The following is a 15,463-nucleotide window of genomic DNA, read 5'->3' as shown; positions in this document are numbered from 1 at the left end:
ACCAAAGATAAAATCAGACTTGGCAAAAGAGCCCAATTCAGCCAGAAACGTAACTTTTGACCCAGAGCTCAGTTTCGAACCATATGCATATGTTAGTGGTGTCCTGAGTCGGGGAAGCTAAAAAACCACTCCATTCGCTGATCTGAGCTTTCCCTGAGGAGTTAGACCAAAGCTTATATCAGAATTGTCAAAAGATCCCAATTCTGCCAGAAACGTAACTTTTGACCCAGCGCTCAGTTTCGAACCACATGCATATGTTAGTGGTGTCCTCAGTCGGGGAAGCTAAAAAACCACTCTATTCGCTGATCTGAGCTTTCCTTGAGGAGATACCCCAAAGATAAAATCAGAATTGGCAAAAGAGCCCAATTCAGCCAGAAACGTAACTTTTGACCCAGAGCTCAGTTTCGAACCATATGCATATGTTAGTGGTGTCCTCAGTCGGGGAAGCTAAAAAACCACTCCATTCGCTGATCTGAGCTTTCCCTTAGGAGTTAGACCAAAGCTTATATCAGAATTGGCAAAACATCCCAATTCTGCCTGAAACGTAATTTGTGACCCAGAGCTCAGTTTCGAACCACATGGATATGTTAGTGGTGTCCTCAGTCAGGGAAGCAAAAAAACAACTCCATTCGCTGATCTGAGCTTTCCTTGAGGAGATACCCCAAAGATAAAATCAGAATTGGCAAAAGAGCCCAATTCAGCCAGAAACGTAACTTTTCACCCAGAGCTCAGTTTCGAACCACATGCATATGTTAGTGGTGTCCTGAGTCGGGGAAGCTAAAAAACCACTCCATTCGCTAATCTGAGCTTTCCCTGAGGAGTTAGACCAAAGCTTATATCAGAATTGGCAAAAGATCCCAATTCTTCCTGAAACGTAACTTTTGACCCAGAGCTCAGTTTCGAACCACATGTATATGTTAGTGGTGTCCTGAGTCGGGGAAGCTAAAAAACCACTCCATTCCCTGATCTGAGCTTTCCCTGAGGAGTTAGACCAAAGCTTATATCAGAATTGGCAAAAGATCCCAATTCTGCCTGAAACGTAACTTTTGACCCAGAGCTCAGTTTCGAACCACATGCATATGTTAGTGGTGTCCTGAGTCGGGGAAGCTAAAAAAACCACTCCATTCGCTGATCTGAGCTTTCCTTGAGGAGATACCCCAAAGATAAAATCAGAATTGGCAAAAGAGCCCAATTCAGCCAGAAACGTAACTTTTGACCCAGAGCTCAGTTTCGAACCATATGCATATGTTAGTGGTGTCCTCAGTCGGGGAACCTAAAAAACAAGTCCATTCGCTGATCTGAGCTTTTCTTGAGGAGATACACCAAAGATAAAATCAGAATTGGCAAAACATCCCAATTCTGCCTGAAACGTAATTTGTGACCCAGAGCTCAGTTTCGAACCACATGGATATGTTAGTGGTGTCCTCAGTCAGGGAAGCAAAAAAACAACTCCATTCGCTGATCTGAGCTTTCCTTGAGGAGATACCCCAAAGATAAAATCAGAATTGGCAAAAGAGCCCAATTCAGCCAGAAACGTAACTTTTCACCCAGAGCTCAGTTTCGAACCACATGCATATGTTAGTGGTGTCCTGAGTCGGGGAAGCTAAAAAACCACTCCATTCGCTAATCTGAGCTTTCCCTGAGGAGTTAGACCAAAGCTTATATCAGAATTGGCAAAAGATCCCAATTCTTCCTGAAACGTAACTTTTGACCCAGAGCTCAGTTTCGAACCACATGTATATGTTAGTGGTGTCCTGAGTCGGGGAAGCTAAAAAACCACTCCATTCCCTGATCTGAGCTTTCCCTGAGGAGTTAGACCAAAGCTTATATCAGAATTGGCAAAAGATCCCAATTCTGCCTGAAACGTAACTTTTGACCCAGAGCTCAGTTTCGAACCACATGCATATGTTAGTGGTGTCCTGAGTCGGGGAAGCTAAAAAAACCACTCCATTCGCTGATCTGAGCTTTCCTTGAGGAGATACCCCAAAGATAAAATCAGAATTGGCAAAAGAGCCCAATTCAGCCAGAAACGTAACTTTTGACCCAGAGCTCAGTTTCGAACCATATGCATATGTTAGTGGTGTCCTCAGTCGGGGAAGCTAAAAAACAACTCCATTCGCTGATCTGAGCTTTCCTTGAGGAGATACCCCAAAGATAAAATCAGAATTGGCAAAAGAGCCCAATTCAGCCAGAAACGTAACTTTTGACCCAGAGCTCAGTTTCGAACCACATGCATATGTTAGTGGTGTCCTGAGTCGGGGAAGCTAAAAAACCACTCCATTCGCTAATCTGAGCTTTCCCTGAGGAGTTAGACCAAAGCTTATATCAGAATTGGCAAAAGATCCCAATTCTTCCTGAAACGTAACTTTTGACCCAGAGCTCAGTTTCGAACCACATGTATATGTTAGTGGTGTCCTGAGTCGGGGAAGCTAAAAAACCACTCCATTCGCTAATCTGAGCTTTCCCTGCGGAGTTAGACCAAAGCTTATATCAGAATTGGCAAAAGATCCCAATTCTTCCTGAAACGTAACTTTTGACCCAGAGCTCAGTTTCGAACCACATGTATATGTTAGTGGTGTCCTGAGTCGGGGAAGCTAAAAAACCACTCCATTCCCTGATCTGAGCTTTCCCTGAGGAGTTAGACCAAAGCTTATATCAGAATTGGCAAAAGAGCCCAATTCAGCCAGAAACGTAACTTTTGACCCAGAGCTCAGTTTCGAACCACATGCATATCTTAGTGGTGTCCTGAGTCGGGGAAGCTAAAAAAAACCACTCCATTCGCTGATCTGAGCTTTCCTTGAGGAGATACCCCAAAGATAAAATCAGAATTGGCAAAAGAGCCCAATTCAGCCAGAAACGTAATTTTTGACCCAGAGCTCAGTTTCGAAACACATGAATATGTTAGTGGTGTCCTCAGTCGGGGAAGCTAAAAAACAACTCCATTCGCTGATCTGAGCTGTTCTTGAGGAGATACCCCAAAGATAAAATCAGAATTGGCAAAAGAGCCCAATTCAGCCAGAAACGTAACTTTTGACCCAGAGCTCAGTTTCCAACCACATGCATATGTTAGTGGTGTCCTCAGTCAGGGAAGCAAAAAAACAACTCCATTCGCTGATCTGAGCTTTCCTTGAGGAGATACCCCAAAGATAAAATCAGAATTGGCAAAAGAGCCCAATTCAGCCAGAAACGTAACTTTTGACCCAGAGTTCAGTTTCGAACCACATGCATATGTTAGTGGTGTCCTGAGTCGGGGAAGCTAAAAAACCACTCCATTCGCTAATCTGAGCTTTCCCTGAGGAGTTAGACCAAAGCTTATATCAGAATTGGCAAAAGATCCCAATTCTTCCTGAAACGTAACTTTTGACCCAGAGCTCAGTTTCGAACCACATGTATATGTTAGTGGTGTCCTGAGTCGGGGAAGCTAAAAAACCACTCCATTCCCTGATCTGAGCTTTCCCTGAGGAGTTAGACCAAAGCTTATATCAGAATTGGCAAAAGATCCCAATTCAGCCAGAAACGTAACTTTTGACCCAGAGCTCAGTTTCGAACCACATGCATATGTTAGTGGTGTCCTGAGTCGGGGAAGCTAAAAAAACCACTCCATTCGCTGATCTGAGCTTTCCTTGAGGAGATACCCCAAAGATAAAATCAGAATTGGCAAAAGAGCCCAATTCAGCCAGAAACGTAACTTTTGACCCAGAGCTCAGTTTCGAACCATATGCATATGTTAGTGGTGTCCTCAGTCGGGGAAGCTAAAAAACAAGTCCATTCGCTGATCTGAGCTTTTCTTGAGGAGATACACCAAAGATAAAATCAGACTTGGCAAAAGAGCCCAATTCAGCCAGAAACGTAATTTGTGACCCAGAGCTCCGTTTCGAACCACATGGATATGTTAGTGGTGTCCTCAGTCAGGGAAGCAAAAAAACAACTCCATTCGCTGATCTGAGCTTTCCTTGAGGAGATACCCCAAAGATAAAATCAGAATTGGCAAAAGAGCCCAATTCAGCCAGAAACGTAAATTTTGACCCAGAGCTCAGTTTCGAACCACATGCATATGTTAGTGGTGTCCTGAGTCGGGGAAGCTAAAAAACCACTCCATTCGCTAATCTGAGCTTTCCCTGAGGAGTTAGACCAAAGCTTATATCAGAATTGGCAAAAGATCCCAATTCTTCCTGAAACGTAACTTTTGACCCAGAGCTCAGTTTCGAACCACATGTATATGTTAGTGGTGTCCTGAGTCGGGGAAGCTAAAAAACCACTCCATTCGCTAATCTGAGCTTTCCCTGCGGAGTTAGACCAAAGCTTATATCAGAATTGGCAAAAGATCCCAATTCTTCCTGAAACGTAACTTTTGACCCAGAGCTCAGTTTCGAACCACATGTATATGTTAGTGGTGTCCTGAGTCGGGGAAGCTAAAAAACCACTCCATTCCCTGATCTGAGCTTTCCCTGAGGAGTTAGACCAAAGCTTATATCAGAATTGGCAAAAGAGCCCAATTCAGCCAGAAACGTAACTTTTGACCCAGAGCTCAGTTTCGAACCACATGCATATCTTAGTGGTGTCCTGAGTCGGGGAAGCTAAAAAAACCACTCCATTCGCTGATCTGAGCTTTCCTTGAGGAGATACCCCAAAGATAAAATCAGAATTGGCAAAAGAGCCCAATTCAGCCAGAAACGTAATTTTTGACCCAGAGCTCAGTTTCCAACCACATGCATATGTTAGTGGTGTCCTCAGTCAGGGAAGCAAAAAAACAACTCCATTCGCTGATCTGAGCTTTCCTTGAGGAGATACCCCAAAGATAAAATCAGAATTGGCAAAAGAGCCCAATTCAGCCAGAAACGTAACTTTTGACCCAGAGTTCAGTTTCGAACCACATGCATATGTTAGTGGTGTCCTGAGTCGGGGAAGCTAAAAAACCACTCCATTCGCTAATCTGAGCTTTCCCTGAGGAGTTAGACCAAAGCTTATATCAGAATTGGCAAAAGATCCCAATTCTTCCTGAAACGTAACTTTTGACCCAGAGCTCAGTTTCGAACCACATGTATATGTTAGTGGTGTCCTGAGTCGGGGAAGCTAAAAAACCACTCCATTCCCTGATCTGAGCTTTCCCTGAGGAGTTAGACCAAAGCTTATATCAGAATTGGCAAAAGATCCCAATTCAGCCAGAAACGTAACTTTTGACCCAGAGCTCAGTTTCGAACCACATGCATATGTTAGTGGTGTCCTGAGTCGGGGAAGCTAAAAAAACCACTCCATTCGCTGATCTGAGCTTTCCTTGAGGAGATACCCCAAAGATAAAATCAGAATTGGCAAAAGAGCCCAATTCAGCCAGAAACGTAACTTTTGACCCAGAGCTCAGTTTCGAACCATATGCATATGTTAGTGGTGTCCTCAGTCGGGGAAGCTAAAAAACAACTCCATTCGCTGATCTGAGCTTTTCTTGAGGAGATACCCCAAAGATAAAATCAGAATTGGCAAAAGAGCCCAATTCACCCAGAAACGTAACTGTTGACCCAGAGCTCAGTTTCGAACCACATGCATATGTTAGTGGTGTCCTGAGTCGGGGAAGCTAAAAAACCACTCCATTCGCTGATCTGAGCTTTCCCTGAGGAGTTACACCAAATCTTATATCAGAATTGGCAAAAGATCCCAATTCTGCCAGAAACGTACCTTTTGACCCAGACCTCAGTTTCAAACAACATGTATATGTTAGTGGTGTCCTCAGTCGGGGAAGCTAAAAAACAACTCCATTCGCTGATCTGAGCTTTCCTTGAGGAGATACCCCAAAGATAAAATCAGAATTGGCAAAAGAGCCCAATTCAGCCAGAAACGTAACTTTTGACCCAGAGCTCAGTTTCGAACCACATGCATATGTTAGTGGTGTCCTGAGTCGGGGAAGCTAAAAAACCACTCCATTCGCTGATCTGAGCTTTCCCTGAGGAGTTAGACCAAAGCTTATATCAGAATTGGCAAAAGGTCCCAATTCTGCCTGAAACGTAATTTTTGACCCAGAGCTCAGTTTCGAACCACATGCATATGTTAGTGGTGTCCTCAGTCGGGGAAGCTAAAAAACAACTCCATTCGCTGATCTGAGCTGTTCTTGAGGAGATACCCCAAAGATAAAATCAGAATTGGAAAAAGAGCCCAATTCAGCCAGAAACGTAACTTTTGACCCAGAGCTCAGTTTCCAACCACATGCATATGTTAGTGGTGTCCTCAGTCAGGGAAGCAAAAAACAACTCCATTCGCTGATCTGAGCTTTCCTTGAGGAGATACCCCAAAGATAAAATCAGAATTGGCAAAAGAGCCCAATTCAGCCAGAAACGTAACTTTTGACCCAGAGCTCAGTTTCGAACCATATGCATATGTTAGTGGTGTCCTCAGTCGGGGAAGCTAAAAAACCACTCCATTCGCTGATCTGAGCTTTTCTTGAGGAGATACACCAAAGATAAAATCAGACTTGGCAAAAGAGCCCAATTCAGCCAGAAACGTAACTTTTGACCCAGAGCTCAGTTTCGAACCATATGCATATGTTAGTGGTGTCCTGAGTCGGGGAAGCTAAAAAACCACTCCATTCGCTGATCTGAGCTTTCCCTGAGGAGTTAGACCAAAGCTTATATCAGAATTGTCAAAAGATCCCAATTCTGCCAGAAACGTAACTTTTGACCCAGCGCTCAGTTTCGAACCACATGCATATGTTAGTGGTGTCCTCAGTCGGGGAAGCTAAAAAACCACTCTATTCGCTGATCTGAGCTTTCCTTGAGGAGATACCCCAAAGATAAAATCAGAATTGGCAAAAGAGCCCAATTCAGCCAGAAACGTAACTTTTGACCCAGAGCTCAGTTTCGAACCATATGCATATGTTAGTGGTGTCCTCAGTCGGGGAAGCTAAAAAACCACTCCATTCGCTGATCTGAGCTTTCCCTTAGGAGTTAGACCAAAGCTTATATCAGAATTGGCAAAACATCCCAATTCTGCCTGAAACGTAATTTGTGACCCAGAGCTCAGTTTCGAACCACATGGATATGTTAGTGGTTTCCTCAGTCAGGGAAGCAAAAAAACAACTCCATTCGCTGATCTGAGCTTTCCTTGAGGAGATACCCCAAAGATAAAATCAGAATTGGCAAAAGAGCCCAATTCAGCCAGAAACGTAACTTTTGACCCAGAGCTCAGTTTCGAACCACATGCATATGTTAGTGGTGTCCTGAGTCGGGGAAGCTAAAAAACCACTCCATTCGCTAATCTGAGCTTTCCCTGAGGAGTTAGACCAAAGCTTATATCAGAATTGGCAAAAGATCCCAATTCTTCCTGAAACGTAACTTTTGACCCAGAGCTCAGTTTCGAACCACATGTATATGTTAGTGGTGTCCTGAGTCGGGGAAGCTAAAAAACCACTCCATTCCCTGATCTGAGCTTTCCCTGAGGAGTTAGACCAAAGCTTATATCAGAATTGGCAAAAGATCCCAATTCTGCCTGAAACGTAACTTTTGACCCAGAGCTCAGTTTCGAACCACATGCATATGTTAGTGGTGTCCTGAGTCGGGGAAGCTAAAAAAACCACTCCATTCGCTGATCTGAGCTTTCCTTGAGGAGATACCCCAAAGATAAAATCAGAATTGGCAAAAGAGCCCAATTCAGCCAGAAACGTAACTTTTGACCCAGAGCTCAGTTTCGAACCATATGCATATGTTAGTGGTGTCCTCAGTCGGGGAAGCTAAAAAACAAGTCCATTCGCTGATCTCAGCTTTTCTTGAGGAGATACACCAAAGATAAAATCAGACTTGGCAAAAGAGCCCAATTCAGCCAGAAACGTAATTTGTGACCCAGAGCTCCGTTTCGAACCACATGGATATGTTAGTGGTGTCCTCAGTCAGGGAAGCAAAAAAACAACTCCATTCGCTGATCTGAGCTTTCCTTAAGGAGATACCCCAAAGATAAAATCAGAATTGGCAAAAGAGCCCAATTCAGCCAGAAACGTAACTTTTGACCCAGAGCTCAGTTTCGAACCACATGCATATGTTAGTGGTGTCCTGAGTCGGGGAAGCTAAAAAACCACTCCATTCGCTAATCTGAGCTTTCCCTGAGGAGTTAGACCAAAGCTTATATCAGAATTGGCAAAAGATCCCAATTCTTCCTGAAACGTAACTTTTGACCCAGAGCTCAGTTTCGAACCACATGTATATGTTAGTGGTGTCCTGAGTCGGGGAAGCTAAAAAACCACTCCATTCGCTAATCTGAGCTTTCCCTGCGGAGTTAGACCAAAGCTTATATCAGAATTGGCAAAAGATCCCAATTCTTCCTGAAACGTAACTTTTGACCCAGAGCTCAGTTTAAAACCACATGTATATGTTAGTGGTGTCCTGAGTCGGGGAAGCTAAAAAACCACTCCATTCCCTGATCTGAGCTTTCCCTGAGGAGTTAGACCAAAGCTTATATCAGAATTGGCAAAAGAGCCCAATTCAGCCAGAAACGTAACTTTTGACCCAGAGCTCAGTTTCGAACCACATGCATATCTTAGTGGTGTCCTGAGTCGGGGAAGCTAAAAAAACCACTCCATTCGCTGATCTGAGCTTTCCTTGAGGAGATACCCCAAAGATAAAATCAGAATTGGCAAAAGAGCCCAATTCAGCCAGAAACGTAATTTTTGACCCAGAGCTCAGTTTCGAAACACATGAATATGTTAGTGGTGTCCTCAGTCGGGGAAGCTAAAAAACAACTCCATTCGCTGATCTGAGCTGTTCTTGAGGAGATACCCCAAAGATAAAATCAGAATTGGCAAAAGAGCCCAATTCAGCCAGAAACGTAACTTTTGACCCAGAGCTCAGTTTCCAACCACATGCATATGTTAGTGGTGTCCTCAGTCAGGGAAGCAAAAAAACAACTCCATTCGCTGATCTGAGCTTTCCTTGAGGAGATACCCCAAAGATAAAATCAGAATTGGCAAAAGAGCCCAATTCAGCCAGAAACGTAACTTTTGACCCAGAGTTCAGTTTCGAACCACATGCATATGTTAGTGGTGTCCTGAGTCGGGGAAGCTAAAAAACCACTCCATTCGCTAATCTGAGCTTTCCCTGAGGAGTTAGACCAAAGCTTATATCAGAATTGGCAAAAGATCCCAATTCTTCCTGAAACGTAACTTTTGACCCAGAGCTCAGTTTCGAACCACATGTATATGTTAGTGGTGTCCTGAGTCGGGGAAGCTAAAAAACCACTCCATTCCCTGATCTGAGCTTTCCCTGAGGAGTTAGACCAAAGCTTATATCAGAATTGGCAAAAGATCCCAATTCAGCCAGAAACGTAACTTTTGACCCAGAGCTCAGTTTCGAACCACATGCATATGTTAGTGGTGTCCTGAGTCGGGGAAGCTAAAAAACCACTCCATTCGCTAATCTGAGCTTTCCCTGAGGAGTTAGACCAAAGCTTATATCAGAATTGGCAAAAGAGCCCAATTCAGCCAGAAACGTAACTTTTGACCCAGAGCTCAGTTTCGAACCACATGCATATGTTAGTGGTGTCCTGAGTCGGGGAAGCTAAAAAAACCTCTCCATTCGCTGATCTGAGCTTTCCTTGAGGAGATACCCCAAAGATAAAATCAGAATTGGCAAAAGAGCCCAATTCAGCCAGAAACGTAATTTTTGACCCAGAGCTCAGTTTCGAACCACATGCATATGTTAGTGGTGTCCTCAGTCGGGGAAGCTAAAAAACAACTCCATTCGCTGATCTGAGCTGTTCTTGAGGAGATAGCCCAAAGATAAAATCAGAATTGGCAAAAGAGCCCAATTCAGCCAGAAACGTAACTTTTGACCCAGAGCTCAGTTTCCAACCACATGCATATGTTAGTGGTGTCCTCAGTCAGGGAAGCAAAAAAACAACTCCATTCGCTGATCTGAGCTTTCCTTGAGGAGATACCCCAAAGATAAAATCAGAATTGGCAAAAGAGCCCAATTCAGCCAGAAACGTAACTTTTGACCCAGAGCTCAGTTTCGAACCATATGCATATGTTAGTGGTGACCTGAGTCGGGGAAGCTAAAAAACCACTCCATTCGCTGATCTGATCTTTCCCTGAGGAGTTAGACCAAAGATAAAATCAGAATTGTCAAAAGATCCCAATTCTGCCAGAAACGTAACTTTTGACCCAGAGCTCAGTTTCGAACCACATGCATATGTTAGTGGTGTCCTCAGTCGGGGAAGCTAAAAAACCACTCTATTCGCTGATCTGAGCTTTCCTTGAGGAGATACCCCAAAGATAAAATCAGAATTGGCAAAAGAGCCCAATTCAGTAGGAAACGTAACTTTTGACCCAGAGCTCAGTTTCGAACCACATGCATATATTAGTGGTGTCCTGAGTCGGGGAAGCTAAAAAACCACTCCATTCGCTGATCTGAGCTTTCCCTGAGGAGTTAGACCAAAGCTTATATCAGAATTGGCAAAAGATCCCAATTCTGCCTGAAACGTAACTTTTGACCCAGAGCTCAGTTTCGAACCACATGCATATGTTAGTGGTGTCCTGAGTCGGGGAAGCTAAAAAACAACTCCATTCGCTGATCTGAGCTTAGCTTGAGGAGATACCCCAAAGATAAAATCAGAATTGGCAAAAGAGCCCAATTCAGCCAGAACGTAACTTTTGACCCAGAGCTCAGTTTCGAACCATATGCATATGTTAGTGGTGTCCTGAGTCGGGGAAGCTAAAAAACCACTCCATTCGCTGATCTGATCTTTCCCTGAGGAGTTAGACCAAAGCTTATATCAGAATTGTCAAAAGATCCCAATTCTGCCAGAAACGTAACTTTTGACCCAGAGCTCAGTTTCGAACCACATGCATATGTTAGTGGTGTCCTCAGTCGGGGAAGCTAAAAAACCACTCTATTCGATGATCTGAGCTTTCCTTGAGGAGATACCCCAAAGATAAAATCAGAATTGGCAAAAGAGCCCAATTCAGCCAGAAACGTAACTTTTGACCCAGAGCTCAGTTTCGAACCATATGCATATGTTAGTGGTGTCCTCAGTCGGGGAAGCTAAAAAACCACTCCATTCGCTGATCTGAGCTTTCCCTTAGGAGTTAGACCAAAGCTTATATCAGAATTAGCAAAACATCCCAATTCTGCCTGAAACGTAATTTTTGACCCAGAGCTCAGTTTCGAACCACATGGATATGTTAGTGGTGTCCTCACTCGGGGAAGCTAAAAAACAACTCCATTCGCTGATCTGAGCTGAGGAGTTAGACCAAAGCTTATATCAGAATTGGCAAAAGATCCAAATGCATATGTTAGTGGTGACCTGAGTCGGGGAAGCTAAAAAACCACTCCATTCGCTGATCTGAGCTTTCCCTGAGGAGTTAGACCAAAGCTTATATCAGAATTGGGAAAAGATCCCAATTCTGCCAGAAATGTAACTTTTAACCCAGAGCTCAGTTTCGAACCACATGCATATGTTAGTGGTGTCCTCAGTCGGGGAAGCTAAAAAACCACTCTATTCGCTGATCTGAGCTTTCCTGGAGGAGATACCCCAAAGATAAAATCAGAATTGGCAAAAGAGCCCAATTCAGCCAGAAACGTAACTTTTGACCCAGAGCTCAGTTTCGAACCACATGCATATGTTAGTGGTGTCCTGAGTCGGGGAAGCTAAAAAACCACTCCATTCGCTGATCTGAGCTTTCCCTGAGGAGTTAGACCAAAGCTTATATCAGAATTGGCAAAAGATCCCAATTCTGCCTGAAACGTAACTTTTGACCCAGAGCTCAGTTTCGAACCACATGCATATGTTAGTGGTGTCCTCAGTCGGGGAAGCTAAAAAACAACTCCATTCGCTGTTCTGAGCTTTCCTTGAGGAGATACCCCAAAGATAAAATCAGAATTGGCAAAAGAGCCCAATTCAGCCAGAAACGTAACTTTTGACCCAGAGCTCAGTTTCGAACCATATGCATATGTTAGTGGTGTCCTCAGTCGGGGAAGCTAAAAAACCACTCCATTCGCTGATCTGAGCTTTCCCTTAGGAGTTAGACCAAAGCTTATATCAGAATTGGCAAAACATCCCAATTCTGCCTGAAACGTAATTTGTGACCCAGAGCTCAGTTTCGAACCACATGGATATGTTAGTGGTGTCCTCAGTCAGGGAAGCAAAAAAACAACTCCATTCGCTGATCTGAGCTTTCCTTGAGGAGATACCCCAAAGATAAAATCAGAATTGGCAAAAGAGCCCAATTCAGCCAGAAACGTAACTTTTGACCCAGAGTTCAGTTTCGAACCACATGCATATGTTAGTGGTGTCCTGAGTCGGGGAAGCTAAAAAACCACTCCATTCGCTAATCTGAGCTTTCCCTGAGGAGTTAGACCAAAGCTTATATCAGAATTGGCAAAAGATCCCAATTCTTCCTGAAACGTAACTTTTGACCCAGAGCTCAGTTTCGAACCACATGTATATGTTAGTGGTGTCCTGAGTCGGGGAAGCTAAAAAACCACTCCATTCCCTGATCTGAGCTTTCCCTGAGGAGTTAGACCAAAGCTTATATCAGAATTGGCAAAAGATCCCAATTCAGCCAGAAACGTAACTTTTGACCCAGAGCTCAGTTTCGAACCACATGCATATGTTAGTGGTGTCCTGAGTCGGGGAAGCTAAAAAACCACTCCATTCGCTAATCTGAGCTTTCCCTGAGGAGTTAGACCAAAGCTTATATCAGAATTGGCAAAAGAGCCCAATTCAGCCAGAAACGTAACTTTTGACCCAGAGCTCAGTTTCGAACCACATGCATATGTTAGTGGTGTCCTGAGTCGGGGAAGCTAAAAAAACCTCTCCATTCGCTGATCTGAGCTTTCCTTGAGGAGATACCCCAAAGATAAAATCAGAATTGGCAAAAGAGCCCAATTCAGCCAGAAACGTAATTTTTGACCCAGAGCTCAGTTTCGAACCACATGCATATGTTAGTGGTGTCCTCAGTCGGGGAAGCTAAAAAACAACTCCATTCGCTGATCTGAGCTGTTCTTGAGGAGATACCCCAAAGATAAAATCAGAATTGGCAAAAGAGCCCAATTCAGCCAGAAACGTAACTTTTGACCCAGAGCTCAGTTTCCAACCACATGCATATGTTAGTGGTGTCCTCAGTCAGGGAAGCAAAAAAACAACTCCATTCGCTGATCTGAGCTTTCCTTGAGGAGATACCCCAAAGATAAAATCAGAATTGGCAAAAGAGCCCAATTCAGCCAGAAACGTAACTTTTGACCCAGAGCTCAGTTTCGAACCATATGCATATGTTAGTGGTGACCTGAGTCGGGGAAGCTAAAAAACCACTCCATTCGCTGATCTGATCTTTCCCTGAGGAGTTAGACCAAAGATAAAATCAGAATTGTCAAAAGATCCCAATTCTGCCAGAAACGTAACTTTTGACCCAGAGCTCAGTTTCGAACCACATGCATATGTTAGTGGTGTCCTCAGTCGGGGAAGCTAAAAAACCACTCTATTCGCTGATCTGAGCTTTCCTTGAGGAGATACCCCAAAGATAAAATCAGAATTGGCAAAAGAGCCCAATTCAGTAGGAAACGTAACTTTTGACCCAGAGCTCAGTTTCGAACCACATGCATATGTTAGTGGTGTCCTGAGTCGGGGAAGCTAAAAAACCACTCCATTCGCTGATCTGAGCTTTCCCTGAGGAGTTAGACCAAAGCTTATATCAGAATTGGCAAAAGATCCCAATTCTGCCTGAAACGTAACTTTTGACCCAGAGCTCAGTTTCGAACCACATGCATATGTTAGTGGTGTCCTGAGTCGGGGAAGCTAAAAAACAACTCCATTCGCTGATCTGAGCTTAGCTTGAGGAGATACCCCAAAGATAAAATCAGAATTGGCAAAAGAGCCCAATTCAGCCAGAACGTAACTTTTGACCCAGAGCTCAGTTTCGAACCATATGCATATGTTAGTGGTGTCCTGAGTCGGGGAAGCTAAAAAAACCACTCCATTCGCTGATCTGAGCTTTCCTTGAGGAGATACCCCAAAGATAAAATCAGAATTGGCAAAAGAGCCCAATTCAGCCAGAAATGTAACTTTTAACCCAGAGCTCAGTTTCGAACCACATGCATATGTTAGTGGTGTCCTGAGTCGGGGAAGCTAAAAAAACCACTCCATTCGCTGATCTGAGCTTTCCTTGAGGAGATACCCCAAAGATAAAATCAGAATTGGCAAAAGAGCCCAATTCAGCCAGAACGTAACTTTTGACCCAGAGCTCAGTTTCGAACCATATGCATATGTTAGTGGTGTCCTGAGTCGGGGAAGCTAAAAAACCACTCCATTCGCTGATCTGATCTTTCCCTGAGGAGTTAGACCAAAGCTTATATCAGAATTGTCAAAAGATCCCAATTCTGCCAGAAACGTAACTTTTGACCCAGAGCTCAGTTTCGAACCACATGCATATGTTAGTGGTGTCCTCAGTCGGGGAAGCTAAAAAACCACTCCATTCGCTGATCTGAGCTTTCCCTTAGGAGTTAGACCAAAGCTTATATCAGAATTGGCAAAACATCCCAATTCTGCCTGAAACGTAATTTTTGACCCAGAGCTCAGTTTCGAACCACATGGATATGTTAGTGGTGTCCTCACTCGGGGAAGCTAAAAAACAACTCCATTCGCTGATCTGAGCTGAGGAGTTAGACCAAAGCTTATATCAGAATTGGCAAAAGATCCAAATGCATATGTTAGTGGTGACCTGAGTCGGGGAAGCTAAAAAACCACTCCATTCGCTGATCTGAGCTTTCCCTGAGGAGTTAGACCAAAGCTTATATCAGAATTGGGAAAAGATCCCAATTCTGCCAGAAATGTAACTTTTAACCCAGAGCTCAGTTTCGAACCACATGCATATGTTAGTGGTGTCCTGAGTCGGGGAAGCTAAAAAAACCACTCCATTCGCTGATCTGAGCTTTCCTTGAGGAGATACCCCAAAGATAAAATCAGAATTGGCAAAAGAGCCCAATTCAGCCAGAAACGTAATTTTTGACCCAGAGCTCAGTTTCGAACCACATGCATATGTTAGTGGTGTCCTCAGTCGGGGAAGCTAAAAAACAACTCCATTCGCTGATCTGAGCTTTCCTTGAGGAGATACCCCAAAGATAAAATCAGAATTGGCAAAAGAGCCCAATTCAGCCAGAACGTAACTTTTGACCCAGAGCTCAGTTTCGAACCATATGCATATGTTAGTGGTGTCCTGAGTCGGGGAAGCTAAAAAACCACTCTATTCGCTGATCTGAGCTTTCCTTGAGGAGATACCCCAAAGATAAAATCAGAATTGGCAAAAGAGCCCAATTCAGCCAGAAACGTAACTTTTGACCCAGAGCTCAGTTTCGAACCATATGCATATGTTAGTGGTGTCCTGAGTCGGGGAAGCTAAAAAACCACTCCATTCGCTGATCTGAGCTTTCCCTTAGGAGTTAGACCAAAGCTTATATCAGAATTGTCAAAAGATCCCAATTCTGCCAGAAACGTA

Source organism: Natrix helvetica, assembly GCF_964273705.1.
Source record: "Natrix helvetica genome assembly, chromosome: 3".
Taxonomy (NCBI): Eukaryota; Metazoa; Chordata; class Lepidosauria; order Squamata; family Natricidae; genus Natrix; species Natrix helvetica.
This window is presented reverse-complemented; position numbering follows the sequence as displayed.